Here is a 13,983-nt window from a genome sequence, read left to right on the forward strand (position 1 = left end):
CTTTATGAATAGCGTCGGAGAATTGACAAATGTCATATAAGAGTACAACAAAATATTTTAAAAATAGACAAATGTCAATTTTTTAAAATTGCTTTCGAAATAAAAAATACACTACCAGTGTATCAAATATTAACCCTAAATAAAATTTAACATAAATACGTTGATTGAGTTTTAACCCAGTTGACATTGACATTATTGTCGGCTCAAAAAAACATGAGCTCAAATAAACTAAAGTGTGTTTATTCTCCTATTATAGTATAAATTTTATTTTAATTTATTAGGGAAAAGTATTCAAACTCTTTGAGGACCCTTCTAAGCTTGATTTTAAATAGAGGATTATTCTATTTACATTTGTTATCTTCAATATTTTTATTTCAATAATTTTTTATTAAAATAATAAGAATATAATTAGTTATAAAATTAAATTATAAATTGCATATAAGCATATCTTAATCATATAATTGTATTTTTTAAAATTAATATATATTAGTTTGCTTCAAATTATTTTCATGAATGATAATTATTATTTTTTTTCATCTCTTTTACTTTAAAAAAATAAAAAAAATTATGCAAATACATGTTAAATATTTTAAATTTAGTTTTAGTTTGAGATAATTTCATTTTCTATTTAATTATCATGCTTTTATATTTTAATCAAAAAAAATTTGCCATTAAAACCTTCTAAATAATTGTAATTAATTAGTTTTAAATAAAATAATTCAATAAATTAATCTCAATGTTAATATAATTGAATTAAATCTAAGTTTAAAATACTTAATTTTATTTGAAGTCGGATACAATTTAATTATTAATTTTATAGAAAAGTAATTAAGTTTTATTATGTTGTAATTAAAAAAATGAAAGAGAGCGAAAAATAAATAGAAAATACATAAATAAATAAGGATAATTGTACAATTACCTTTTTATTTACAATTTATACATAGTAAATAAATCTTAAGTGGGTTTATGTGATTTTTTTAAAACTTGGTAAGTGAATATTTTTCAAATTATATGGGATAATTGTATTTTACATCAAGCCTTAGGGATGTCTTTTACCCAATTTATTAAATAATAATATGTTTTTATAACTTTATCAATCCAGGCTAGACGTTAGACCCGGATTCGAAAGATTACATTGGTCATCAAAATGACCCATTAAACTATTGGAGTTTTTAAAATAGTCATATTAAAACATTTATTTATCTTAAAAGAAAATTTAGTCCATTTACAAAAAACTCACGAGTTAACAAAAACCGATTTATTTTAAATTTTTTCTTGTAACGGTGACAACTTTCAAAAACTTAGTTAATTTCCAAATTACTTATTATTCAAAATTTACTAATAATATTCTAGTAGCGGAAAGGTGAATTTCAACTTAGCTTAATTAAGTAAAATCAAGACAATTTTTTTACATAGGTAATTCTAAATTCATGTTTCAATATCTTAAATTCAAAGTAACTATCATGCATGCTAAACAAACTCAAAATCAAAGTGTCATGCCACAATTCAAATAAAATAATATAGTTTCCAAAATAACCGAAATTTCAAATAGTAAATCTAAAATAAGTTTTGATAAAAAGATCAATCTGAGCCGAGTCCTTGGTATGCTGAGTCCACGCCCTAACATGGTGGGTTATCTATAAAAATGGAAATAAGAAGGGGAGTGAGCTTACAAAGCTCAATGTGATCTCAATCACAAGAAAACTAGTGTAAACAATAGACAAATTGTACAAAATATCAACTTATAGAATGATCACAGTTGAATAGCAATTCAGAATTTCGGTATTAATTCAATGCTTAATTAAGTGCAAAAAATAGTTTTTAAAAATTTCCCCTTTTATATATTTTTTTTGGTGAAAGAAAAACATTACAAAGAACTACTTAGAGATATATCCAAGCCCCCTTGGAGGCGTTTCAAAAAATTGAAGGCCACCGTTATAACCAACAGTCATTTTTGCTAGCGTATCAGCATCTTTGTTGAAATCTTTGGAAACATGATGAATCGACCAATACACCATTTTAGCCAATAACAATTGGATTTTTCTTACCAAAGCGAAATTCAAACCCTTTGTAGAACTACTTTGTAAAGCTTATGCCGCGTCTTGACTATCTGAAAAAATTAACAATCTATCGGATCCTCTATCGAGTGTAATCATCAGACCATTCCAAATACCCCTAATTCTGCATCTAAGATAGAATAGATTCCTAAAAGCCGATTATAGCTAAAAATCCACCTCTTGTACTTGTCACATAAGACCCCCCCCAAACCGTGGCGAACTCGAAATCTTCTTTTACTGCACAATCAATGTTCAATAGAATCCAATTCTCAGATAAAAGATGGATTGAATTTGAAACTTGCCATTTAGATACATTTACCTTATGGTATAAGGTATATTGTTTAGCCCAATTGTATGAAACTTTAACTAGCTCCTTGATACTCTACATTATTCCCTAAAAAACAAATATAAAGTACGATTCTTCCAAATACACCAGACAACCATGCCAAAGAAACATTGTCAATCCACTCTTTCCAATTGCATTCTAAGTTTATTCAATAAGTTAACAGCTAACCACTCATGCAAACCCAAAAAAAGAACATTAAACTTGTTGGCTGATATTATTTTGCATGATATCTTGAGAGGCCCCTTTTATACTATTAAGCCTTAATAAAAGGAATGGTACTATTAAATAAACTGATTGTATCGTTGCCTTTTCGTTTTGAAAGAAGATATCTGATCATGTGCGGTTCTATAACTGGGCAGGCAAATTGTTTGGAGAAAATATGTAGCGAAATTTTATGGAAAAATAAATTCGACCCACTTAAACATAAATACGTCTACACTAATGAATGAATTAAATGTTAATTTTGGTATTTGTAGGTAATTATTGGGAACTAAACCTAGCTAATCTAAATACCAAACAAATACGGGGGTAGACTGATGAGGACAGGTAGGCATGGAATTAGTAAAGGAACTATAGGTGGTGATGATAGCATTCCTCAAACAATGAATTAAATTAATTGGGTATATGTATTTGTCAAGACAAGCCGATTTAATTAAAATTGATGGATCCTGTTTTTTTTTTCTTTCTTTTGATAGATCCACTAATTCAACAAAGGGTATATATATATACATTGACTCTAGATTTAGGTTGATATTTTATTTTTTTACTTAATTATATCTAGATTTGAAATTTGTTGTATTTGACATCTCTGTCACAACACTATTAGAATATGATGACATGATATTATCGTTCAATATTATGATAATACTTGGCAAGCATAAATATTGCCTCTAGATTTAGGTTGATATTTTATTTTATTTACTTAATTATATCTAGATTTGAAATTCGTCGCATTTGGCATCTCTGTCGTAACACTATTAGAATACGATGACATGATATTATCGTTCAATATTATGATAATACTTGGCAAGTGTAATGGCCCAAATTTGAGGTTATCGGAACAGTGGTTTCGGAACCACAAATCCGATGAGAAAAATTTTATTTTTCTTATATTTTTATGGTCTACAATTTCACAAAATGATTTTTTAAAAATTTCGTTCGAAAATTTCGACGTTTGGGCACTCAATTTAGTCAAAAGGACTAAATTGTAAAAAGTGCAAAAGTTGAGTTCTACATGTTAGAGGTGTCCAATTGTTATGAAACTTTAAATTGGAGGTCCTTATATGGTAATTATACCATTGGTAACTTGGTAGACAAAAATAGACATGAGATAAGTGAAATAGAAAATTTTTAAGTTAGGGGCAATTTGGTAATCTAGTAATTAAAATGAATTAAAAGGGAAAAAGATGGCAAAAATCATCATCTTCTTCATATGAACGAAATCAGCAAGGGGGGAAGCCATAGTTAGGGTTTTCAAGCTTCCAATCTCCATAGTAAGTGATCCCAAGCCCCGTTTTTAATGTTCTTTACGTTTTTGAGATCCCGGTAGCTTAATTTAGCTTATTCTAGCAATAATTTAACCTAGGGTTTATATTTGGAAAAATACCCATAGGTGAAAAGTGTTTATTTTGATGTTTTATGATAGAATATGAAGCTAGAAATTATGTTAAACAACTTTTGCTAAGCGATTTTAAGTGAAAACGAGTAAAACGACATAATCGGTAAAAATACCTAATGTTCATAAGTACATGTTAGAGTGGGAATTTGATGTTGCCATAGAAGGGAAAAATGTTCAGAATGTTATAAAACATAAGAATAAGAGATGAAGTTTAATTTCCGAGCCTTGGGGCAAAAATGTAATTATGTAAAAGTTTAGGGGCAAAATTGTAATTTTGAAAAAGTTAGAGTCGAGGGCTGTTTTGATGAATGTGATTATTAAATAAGTTAAATTTACTATTTTAGATCAAGAAGTACGAAACTCGAGGTTAGACAAAGGGAAGAATAAAGTTGAAGACTAAGTTGGTGAATTTGGCTATAATTGGTACCGAGGTAAGTTTACGGTAAATAAATGCAATATTTCAATATTTATTATTAATGCTGTTAATTTCCAGCAATTATGAATTTATTTTATGAATTTATTTGATGATGATCCAAGCATGAAATGATAGAGAATTAAAATTTAAAAGTCCCGTTGATACATAAGGATGGTACTGGATACGAATGTCATGACATTTGGGTAAAGAGATCCCATGTAAGACCATGTCTGGGACATGGCATTGGCATCCTTAAGATCATGAGAGGTCCCCTGTAAGACCATGTCTAGGACATGGCATGGGCACCGAGACGAGAGGTCCCATGTAAGACCATGTCTGGGACATGGCGTTGGCACCGAGATGAGAGGTCCCCTATAAGACCATGTCTGGGACATGGCATGGGCACCATCACGAGAACATCCCATGTAAGACCATGTCTGGGACATGGCTTTGGCATGTTATTATCAGAAGAGACCCGGGTATCCTTATTATTCCAATGTAGCTCAACGGGCTTGTAAACGAATCATGTTCATGAAAGTTCAGTTTAAAGCATAAATGGCAAGCTCAGGTAAGTTGTAAGACTTAAGAACTTATTATACTATCAATTGATGTTCAACGATGCAGCAAGGATTGAGTAAGTTATGCACACAACTATTCTAAGTAAACAAGTAAGAGAACTAGTATGAGATTAACTAAAGAGTAAACTAGAGATATAGACATTGAGTTTAATTATTTAAGTTAAATATTGTTATTTATTTGCTAGTAAACTTACTAAGCTTTATGCTTACTTCTTTTATTTCTCTTTCTCTTATAGTATTGTAAAGCTACTTCAAGGATCCTAAAGAAGTCGGAGATCGTCCACACTATCAACTACAACTGCTCGGTATTTTATATCAAAACACGTTTGAGTTATGGCATGTATAGGGATTTAGTTATTTTGTATGTTTGTAATGATGATTTTGCTAATGAGTGATGTGTAAGTATTTGATGATGTATGGTTATTAAAATGATTAAGGATGAAGGTGTTTGTTGTTATGAAAGATTAGGTGATAAATTATGCATGGAAATCATGAAAGGATAAAATTTTGCAAAGAAACAGAATTCAGGCAGCACAGTGACGTGAATTTGAAAAATCACCCAAGATAGTATAAAATGAATTAGAGGGTGAATGATATATGGAATTAAAGCTTGTTGAGTCTATTTTCATGGAAAAATAACGGTGTAGAAAAAGGAAATTTATATTTTAAGATATGTGACTTTTAGTAAGATAGGGTCAGAACTGTTTTTGGAGTCCCCTGTTCTGAGTTTAGAAATAATTACAAATTGTACAAAAATGGTTATGAGTTGAAATTTACATGCTTAGATTTCTTAATGAGTCTATTTTCTGTAGAAACAAGTAAGAACTTCATATGAAAATCCTACAGTGAGAAAACTTATTTTTAGTGACTAGAGGTCAGGGCAGTCAGGTGGTGAAACAGGGGAGACTTTAACTAATAAACTGTACTAATTTGCTGAACCAAAAATTATAAAAATTTTATGGTGAGTAGATATATGAGTCTAGTTTCAGGTAAAATTTACGGAATTAAATTTCAAGTTCTGTATCTCAAGTTATAATTAATTTAGTAACTGCTGCGAGATTGGACAGATTTACTGCGAATAATGAAATAAATTTTCAAACCTAGTTTTTATGCTCCGAATTGGTAAGATAAGCTAAGTAATGCCTCGTGCTCGACTCCGGAAACGGTCTCGGGTAAGGGGTGTTACAGCAAGCATAAATATTGCCTCTAGATTTAGGTTGATATTTTATTTTTTTTACTTAATTATATCTAGATTTGAAATTCGTCGCATTTGGCATATCTGTCCTAACATTATTAGAATATGATGACATGATATTATCGTTCAATATTACAATAACACTTGGCAAGCATAAATATTTTTTAAATATATAAATTTATAAAAATTGTTTTCATATATAGATGAATCTAGATAAATTGATGTCCAGATTCAAATGAACTTTGACAATGTTTTGTCTAGATTCATTTTGGACGTGCTTTTTAAATAAATTTTATGTATTTTTAATTTTTTTAGATGATGGTATAAATATCATAGTACATGAAATCAAATGCTAACAAACTAGTACATGCTCAAGAAATTAAAAAAATATGACACAATGATATATAAATTGAGAGTAACAATTAAAAAGGTTATTTGAAATATTCATGCTAATTGATTAACATCAAGAAAATATTTACACCAAAATCATTAAAAATCCAAAAGAGGTGAAAACCTATTGAAACTAAAAATTTTCCAAGCAAACCAAATAATTATTGAAGCAAAAACAAAGAAGAAAGCACATACACAAGTTGAATTCTACTTATAAATTAATTATCTATTTAGTGTATGAAAAGCATGCATTAGGTTTTTTTTATTCACTTTCAATTTTGGATTTTTAAAATTTATAATATCAAGTGTTCTTATTCTTCTCTCAAATTTCAAGTTAAGATGGTACTTTTAGCTATAAATAAAACATATATATTATTTTTAATGATTTAAAAGAGCGAAACCAATAATGATCTACATAGAAAAAGAGGGAGAAAATGAAAAGAAAAATGAAAAAACGAGTAGCATAAAAGTGAATAGGTATTTTTTTTTGTAAAGTTCAAATATTGTAATTTTCTATGAGATTGGATGTGGAAAATTTAGCTCTAAAATTCTAGGGTTTTCCTTGTTGTAATTGATTTATATATTTTTTTATTTTTTAAAAAATTATTGATAAGAAAAATTTTAAAATTTCAAAATGATTTTTTAACTATAGCTCAGAGACCAAATTAGCTCTATTTAATCCTTTAATTTAAGGTGCAATGTTACTTTCTTAACAAAAGTTAACAATTGAATGATAAGAATGTTACAATTTAATAATGTTAGTGACTATTATAAAACTTTTAAAATTTAAGTGACAGAAATATAATTTTAAACAAAGTTTAAGTCAAATTAATTTACCCATATTTCAAAGGGTTGTAATGTGAGCTATTTAAAATTACTGAATTTTGTTACAATATCACAATATTTTCAATAAATTATTAAATTTTATAAAATTACTTATAAACAGGATAATTTCACAATATTTATTTATTTAGGAAGTCTCCAAAAGAAAGATAGGAGGGGCTGCGTGGCCCCTTCTCTCCCCTTATGTGGCTTTGGGAAAGTGTGTGAAATGATATAGCAATTGATTGCTTCATGATTGTCACTCAAATACTTTATTCCATTCAATATTTCCCACTTATCTATTTATCATTAAAATTATCTTAAATATTTATATTTTTAAATGATAAAAGTGAGTTTGGATGGGTAGTAGGGCGCGGTGCATTTAATTTATTTTTGTGTCTCACACCATAATATCTCTATAATATCTAATATTATTTTTATACTAACCGCAGATAAATGCACCTCTTATCTAAACTCACATTAAAAGACCTAAAAAAAAATAAATGCGAATTTTAATTTCCATTATAAAACAAATATATAACATTTGAAAAAAAATTAAAATAATAATATGTTACATAAATTTTAAAAACAATATATTATCATTTGCTAAATTTTATTCGTCAGAAAAGAAAAGGAAAGGAAAGAAAATAAATAACCTACACGATTTTGTAAAAGTTGGAAACGAAAAAAATTATTTTGAATGTAAAAATTTTAATTTATATTTAGATTTGATTAAGGATGTGGTTTTTTATATTGATTAGTTAGATCCAATTTTAATTTCAAAATTATGTTATATTCAAATTGAGATTTGATTAAGAATGATTGATATTTGATTTTCAAATAAATTTAATTTAAGAATCATGTGAAATAAACAAGAACTTGGTTTATTTGGTGGACAAATATTATGTTTCTGCAGTAAAGAATATGGAAAGAAAGAAAAATAAATAAATTAAATGAAAAAATTTAAATTGTTTAAAAAAATTAAAAGTATAACAACTAGCTTTAAAAAATAGAAAACATAGAAAAATTATGTTAAAAGAAATAAAAAATGAAGGAAAACAGAGAAAGAAGGAGAAGAGTGAAAAATAAAAGGAAAAAAAATTCAAAGAACATAAAAGAAAAAAATTAAATTGTTTAAAACGAAAAAAAATATAGCCCCATTCTATAATTTAACCAAAAATTTTCTTTTGAAATGATGATTTAGCTTGGCATGTCAACTTACTGTTACACTATTAATGACAAATAACGCTCAGTGACTAAAATATTACAGCACGATAACTTAAGTAACTAAAATATAATATTTCAAACATAAATAATTAAAATATAAAATGAAATATATAAAAGTGAATATTTTAATAATTTAACTAAAAATAATTATAAATTAATAAAACAAAACAGTATTGCAGGAATTATTGGGTTTATAGTTAAATGATGTGAGTGGGTTGTTTATTTGACTAAAACTTGGGTCGTTTTCAGTTCGCATTCCAAGGCAGTGTCAGAAGTTACGGCTCACCAGTTTGAAGTAGTGAAGAAGATAAAGTGAGGCTTAACCCTGCCCACTCACTTGTCACCTCACATACATTATTCCCATTACATGTGCATTTTCGCATTTCCATTCTTCTTTTTCTAAAACAACCTTAACCATTGTTAATAGTGATTAGATAAGTGAATTATAACTTCTTACAAACTTAATATCTAATTTTATTTTGTATTATTTTATAGTTTTTAGAAGGATAAGGTTGATATTTTTATCAAAATGTTATTCTATTATTTTTTTAGCATGTAATTTCAGATAAATATCAGAATTTTACTGAATTTTAATTTGATGTAACTATGTGCATGAAACTTTGGTTGTGGTTCAAATGTACCATTAAACTTTGATTTTGATTCAACTGTATACGTTTAAAGAAATATAATTGTTTGTGTATGCAATAATATAAACGTATAATGATGTTACGTTGAAAATGTTGCTAATGGCTTGTAAATATAGAATCAAAATAAAATTATATATATATAGTTACACAAAATTAAAGTTTATGCATAGTATTATACATTAAAATAAAATTCAAATGTAATTTTGATATTTATCCCATTTTTAAATGAATAAAAACTTTACCCTTTTTGGAGGGCGGGGCCCTACTCACCCTCCTTGGTACTATCTCTTAACAACGCATATAGTATACAAGTACCAAAATTACTATAATAACCTAGAGATAATTGATAAGCAAGCATAGCAACTAATCATCGTCAAGTGTGTGTAATGGATTTACGTTTATTACAATTTTAGTGTTGCAGAGGGATTATTGACTTTTTCGAGAGCAGTTTTTGAAGTATCGTCTTTGAGGACGCCGACCTTATCCCTCAACACTGGAAGGTTTTGTCCCCCACTTTGTGAAGAGACATGTACGGTTCATCGGAGAGGGGGGAGACGCCTCGACCGTACATGAATATACGACCACCTACAAAGATACGACATGAGCATTTCGCCTTTGATGGGGTTCGAACCCCTGACCTGTTGAATATTGTTTTTTAACCACATGATAATGTATTTATTTTAAAGGTTTTTTAATGAAATGTTAAAAGCTTTTGTTTAAAGGAGTCCTTAGAATATGATACCTTTGCTTCTACTGATTTTGAATCCTCAATGTTAATCTTGCAATCATATAGTTGGTTAAGTAATAGCAAACTTGTCAGTCATAGGGTGTCCCTGGCAGGGGGAAAATACAAATTTTTTATTTGATAAATTATTAAAAAAATAATCAATTAAAAATTAATATTTTTAGTGTTTTAACTTTTACTCACATTTGAGAATTTATTTAAAAATATATATACAAAACAATAAGTAGATGGAGATTTACTTATTACTTAATATATGATACGTTATTTTATTTTTTTAAAAATTATATTATCATTTATCAAATAATTTAATTATTTTTATTAAGTAATATATTAAATATATTTTATAACTTATATTTAACACTATTTAAATTTTTAGTTGATTAAACAAAATTTAAATTAAAAAAATTGAGACTCGAAATGTATTTTTATGGTAAAAGGATAGTAAAGAATGTAAAGTGTTTGGACTTCATCCCATCCATTAATGAAGCTTTTAGCCATCGATTAGGTTTGAAATTCTACAAAAGTTTCAATGGGTTTTTTGCAGAGTGGCTTTGGAGGTTTCTACGTACTGTCGAGCTTGGTATTTACACTAGGCCTTTATTGGATTTGAGCCCAAACCCATGTTTGTTATGCTTAATTAGTGTTTGATATCCATCACTTTTCAATAAATTTTTGGCACGCAAAAATCAGTTTACTTATAGCATTTTTTTTGGAGGTGCCAAAAAAACAAACTAGTTTATCCAAAATTCAGGTGGATTTTCGAACTTGAACAAATAATTCACCCTATGAACAAGTCTAGTATTAATTTATTTATCGATAAAATAAAATTATAGCAATAAAAATTTCATGTATTAAATTAAATATTAAAAAAAAGAGTACCACATTACTTTAGGCCCACCCGTGATGTTATCCCAATAAATATAGAAATTTGGACAAAAGCTTGAAACATGAATGGGAGTTGGGAGATAGGAAAAGCAAAAGTCCAGACACATAAATTGGGAGATAGGAAATGTGACCAAATCCACATTGTTCACGCGCACCATTACTTTATTTGCAATGCTTCTCATAATTTTCAATACGCTACTCCTAATCTGATTCCATCTATAAAAAAATATTAATTAAATATTATATACACTTGAATATGACCAAAATAATTTGGTTTTAATTTTCTTAAAAAAAAGTAGCTTTGTTATTCGATTAAAAAAAAAAATCGAGGAAAACAAGATATTTGTTTCCCACCAAACTTGTAACCCTGCAGTGCCTACGTCTCCGCCTCTCTGTGTCTTGATATAAATAAGCTAGATTATGGGTAAAGGATCCATGAATTGAAAGTGTGATGGAGGAGAGGAAGAAGAGGAGTGAATTGAAAGGAAAGGAAGAGAGGGGTCGTGTTGCAGTTCACAGCCAAGTCAGAAAAATAAAGCAGGAATCTGATTCCGAACAAATCATGGATTGGGCGTTTGGAATTGGACAGCCGGAGGTCAGACCTGTTCGACACCAGCTTTCCAGGTCTCCCTTGGGGTTAACCGCCCCACCTCTCTCATCCCTTGGGTTTGATCCCCTATATATGTAATAGTTTTGGAATTTGGATGGGAAAGTTCTCATCATAGGTTTAATGGAAGCCTGGCTAACTGGTAAAGGATGTCACAACCCCATGAATATATCAATTTTAATGGATTTGGTTGCAGTCAGGTTTTGTTTTTTATTTCTTGTTCAATCTTTGAACATGTTAAAGAAACAGTACTGATATATTTTTCCCAATCCCTGCCCTCTGTTTCCAGGAAATGTTCCTCTTTTGTATAAATTTATGTTTCAATTGTTAACGCAGTTTTGAAATTGGTGTTACTGTTTTCCTCTGCCAGTGCAACTCGAAATTTACCCAAGAGTCAAAATATCTAATTGGTGTTAATAGAAAGGCAAACGAATAGTAAAAAAGATGATCTAAAATGCTCAGTTAATCCAAAAACCATATGACAACCATCTAAATCAACCCTAATTTTTAGTTGAATATTATAACTTTTTCAAAATTATAAGGAAATACATGGTTTTTCAAGTGGATATAGAGTGTAACGTATTTTATAAGATATAATAGAAATATATATAAATGAGACATTTGTCATTCATTTAACTCGTTTATAAAATTTAAAAAAATCTTCGCAAGTTGTGTATCGAATAATTACTTAAACTTATAATTTAAAAAAAAAAATCCCAAATAAAACATTCTCAAAAACTGATGCTCTGGGACAACTTTTAAAAATAAATCAGTAGTCGAATCAATCAGCATCAGGTCACTGATTCAAAAATATATAAAAAATATGATTCAACTAATTTTTTACTTGGTTCAACAAGTTCGTATCAATTCCCGAATAAATCAATTCAATGCCTTTCAAACTTATACTTAAACTAATTCTTGATCCAGTCGGGTGGGATATATATTTTCCTTATCCATGGTAGTTTTATTCTTAACCATTACTCTTGGCTAAAGGTGGGAACATGCATGTATGATTCATTCTAAATGTGAAAGACGAATTTGCTTTCAAGTTACGTTGCTTCGGACTCAACTTTTGCACTTAAACAGGTAATTTTTGGCTTTACCATCACTTCCTCAGATTTTTGTCTCTACACTAATTTTAATAAATCTACTTACTATTTATTTTTTAATCTGATTTAGGATTTTTATGATAATTGGAAACGTAGAGGAGGCATATTTTATTTTAATTGAGTAATAATTAATAATTTAAAAAATCTGATAAACCTAATTAATTTTTATGTATATTGCACTAGTTTGTTTCATGTGAATGAAAAGCTGAGTTCACGTGGCTCACTGGCTTGTGATGGAGAGAGAGGTCAAGTACCAAATTTAAGGGTAAAACTTTTAATGAGACTATAATTTATGTCACCCTTTCAAAAGATTATACTGAAGTTCTGGACATAATATGTATATATATTGCATTTGTTTCTTTCTTTCACCTGAACAGGCAAGGGACTTTACCTTCATTTCTATCTGCTTTGTACAAGCAATTCATTGTGGAAGTTTGGCAGTGAATGGGCTTTGATTTTGGTATAATTTCAACATCTGATGATCCTCTGGTCTGGGTTTGGTCATGACTGCAAAATGCAGATGCTGATAGGGTTCACTTGGGTTACATTTTCCTGTGGGCTATTTGGCATCAAGCCATCAACAAGGTTTAAATAAGGAGAAATAAGTCGACACATTGAAAATGGTTTAACTTAGAATGCCAATTAGACATTGTTTTAATGACATTTACAAAATATGCGGACTCGCCTGGAAGGAAAAAAAAAAAATCAAAAACTGACTCATGCAGTGCTGAAGCCCAAGTTTTTTTCTAATGCAAGTGTGGTTAGACAGCAGCTAGAGAAACTTGAGACGGAGGGAGTAGGGCTTTTGGCAGAACAGTTGGAAATCACGGGTGATAATCCGCTCCCAAGTAAAGAAGTTCTAACCCGATATTGTAATCCTTATGGAAACTAAAAAATCTTTAAATTATATGTTGCTTCTAGGTCGTCGCTCAGGTCTTAATGGTTGTGTAAGAGTAGGAAACAAGGGTAAAAGTGGGGGGTTTTGTTTGTGGTGGCAGGACTCAAGAATAGTCAATGTAAACCCTTGTAATGTTCTTCCGTACGATGTGGTGCAAAACCGATATGAATCACGGGTTGTTACAGCTATCCACAAAACCATAAGCGAAAAGAGGTATGGGACGAAATGAAGCTTATAGCTTCACAAGTACAAAAGGAGGTGTGGTTGATATACTCGAGATCAAATGGTACGATACTCCCCATCTTTCATTATGACCTTGGTATGTTAATTTTAGACTCTAATAAAAGAAATAGGTTCAAGTATCGCCCCTACGGATTCGAAGCTATGTGGTTAACTGATCAGAAATGTAAGGATATTATTAAGAGAACATGGGAGACAAGAGTG

This window comes from Gossypium hirsutum, chromosome D09 (assembly GCF_007990345.1).
Source record: "Gossypium hirsutum isolate 1008001.06 chromosome D09, Gossypium_hirsutum_v2.1, whole genome shotgun sequence".
Classification (NCBI taxonomy): Eukaryota; Viridiplantae; Streptophyta; class Magnoliopsida; order Malvales; family Malvaceae; genus Gossypium; species Gossypium hirsutum.